Source organism: Athene noctua, chromosome 2, assembly GCF_965140245.1.
Source record: "Athene noctua chromosome 2, bAthNoc1.hap1.1, whole genome shotgun sequence".
In the NCBI taxonomy this organism is placed as follows: domain Eukaryota; kingdom Metazoa; phylum Chordata; class Aves; order Strigiformes; family Strigidae; genus Athene; species Athene noctua.
Genome location: NC_134038.1, coordinates 10,056,483 through 10,058,994, shown reverse-complemented (window position 1 = coordinate 10,058,994; position 2,512 = coordinate 10,056,483).

Below are 2,512 nucleotides of genomic sequence, written 5' to 3'. Positions count from 1 at the left end.
GACCACCCTCTCAGTAAAGAAATGCTTCCTAATATCCAGTCTAAACCTCCCCTGCCACAGCTTTGAACCAATACCAGGGAGAAGAGAAAGAGAGCCAACAGGGAAATAAAGTGAAATACCTCAGAGCAAATAAGGATGTTCCTTTAAAAAGGTGACATGGCTGACAGCCCAGCTGAAGTGCCTCCACACCAATGCACACAGCATGGGCAACAATCTGGAGGAGCTGGAAGCCACCGTGCTGCTAGAAAGCTATGACCTAGTTACCATTACTGAAACTTGGTGGGACAAATCCTGTGACTGGAGTGCAGCTATTGATGGCTACAGGCTGTTCAGAAGGGACAGGCAAGGAAGGAGGAGTGGAGGGGTTGCCCTCTACATGCAGAAATGGATAGAGTGTGGAGAGCTGCCTCTGAAGAATGGCCATGAGCAGGTTGAAAGCCTACGGGTAGGAATCAGAGACTGAGGCAACAAAAGGAATCCTGTGGTTGGTGTCTACTAGAGGCCGCCCAATCAAGGGGAGCCTATTGATGGAACCTTCTTACTCCAGCTACAGGAGACATCGCGCTCAGAGGCTCTGGTCCTGCTGGGGACTTGAGCCACCCAGGTTGTCTCTCACCAGAGCTGGTGGCTTCTGGCAGGTCTCTGCATGACTCTGGCATTTCCCTACCTCAGGAATCCTCCTGTGCACCGAGATCCACTGCTCTGCTGCAGGCTGGGCTGGCTCCAGAGCAGCTCACCTCAGCCACTGACTGCTAGCTTCAGTTACACGGCATTTAAATCTTATGTTCCAAGAGAGGGTTAAAAAGCAAGGGAAATTTTGAGTCTTTGTAGTAAAAATATTTTGTAAAATTATTATTTTGCTTTTTAATATTTTTTCCAGTTAATAATAACAAATAAAAGTGTGCCTTTGTTAAACAAACTGAAGCATTAAGTGTGAGAATTCTTGGATACCTTTTTAGTTCCCAGACAAAGTGAGACAGGAATGACTTGATCCTCAAATCAATTATTAATGTGTTTCTGTATGTTCAGGATCACACAGACAAGCCTGATGCCTTGACATATCACTTGGAGTTGAACTTACAAAGAACAATACCCGAAGCAGAAACTCTGATACCAGTGTCTGCAGGCTCAGAACTGTACAACTCAGAATCCAAGTGTCTCAGGTAATGTGGTACCTAAGCTGGGTCACAACTGGAAACCTCAACTGAGAAGTAAAACTACCTTGTTTTGATTTCAGGTTCCAGTTTCTGAGATGGCTGGGAAGTTATGCTGAGGGTTAGTGCAGAACTGAACCCAAGCTCTGAACTCAGAGGTGGTGGTGGTGGGGGGGTTGGTCTCTGTTTCAGTGCTCAGCAGTGGGAAAACTGCTGGTGAGAGTGAAGTGCTCTTAGTGCTTCCTAGGGGGTGAAATATGGCACTAGGGGTCAGGGAGGCAGTTGAAGAGAATAAGACAAAGGAACACCACTATGACTCAGCTGACTAAAAGAATGGAAATCACCGATCTAACTTTTAGAAGTTCTCATGAGTGATGCAAACACAGCATAACGTCAGTCATGTCAGATCAACAGATGAATGGTCAGTCAAGTTAAAAATTATATGACTGCTTATGATCAAGAAGTCAAACCTTTACCCTTACAACTAGATGTGCTTACAGAGGAAGTCCCTTATTAGTATGGTTATGATTTTGCAAACACATGCTCAGCAGAAGTATGGAAGTATAAGTAATCCCACTGTATAAAATGTTATACGACATTTTGGGTGTCACCTTCTGGGTTAAAGCTGTGTATTTGTGTGCTATACAACTAAAATCTAACTATAAAGTCATATAGAGATTATATCTTTGTGTACATTTCATAACAAAGTAATGAGCTTGCTAGTGATTTTGTCCCTAGTTGGGTTTTATTGTGGTTTAGCTTGATTATTGGTAGTCACGTTCTAGTAATTTTATTTCTTAGGGTAAATTTTATGATCAAAGAATAGTCTAAATTTGCATTTTATCAAGTAAAAGCATACACATATCCTTTCATAGTCCTGTTGTCTGATAAGTGATGAACCTTATTAGTGATGAATTTGGAAAAAAAGATAAAAGCAAAAAAACTTGGGTTCAGTAAAAAGCAAAAAGCACTATTACAGCTTTACATTACATACTTCAGAATACAATAGTTTTAATTGATTCCAGGAAGCAGAACCTTTAAATGTATTCCCTTTATCATCCTGAAATCTCTCTGAAGATAACCATGCATAGTACACAGCTTTGGGGCAAGGGATGTGTCTTTTACTGTCATCTTCTGATTGACCAGCAGAAACTCTGCGAGTTGAAAATTGCAGTTAGATAAAAAGGGAGGAAGGAACTCGTTTTCATGTAATTCCCTTAGCTTTTTTTTTGGGTGTTTTGTGCTAAGCTCAGTAAAGGAATAATGTCTGCAAAATGAGTTGGAATAGTTGCAGATTGGTTTGATTAAAAACCTGAAATACTTAGCCACCATCAGCAAAATCCAGCCTGAACCAACTA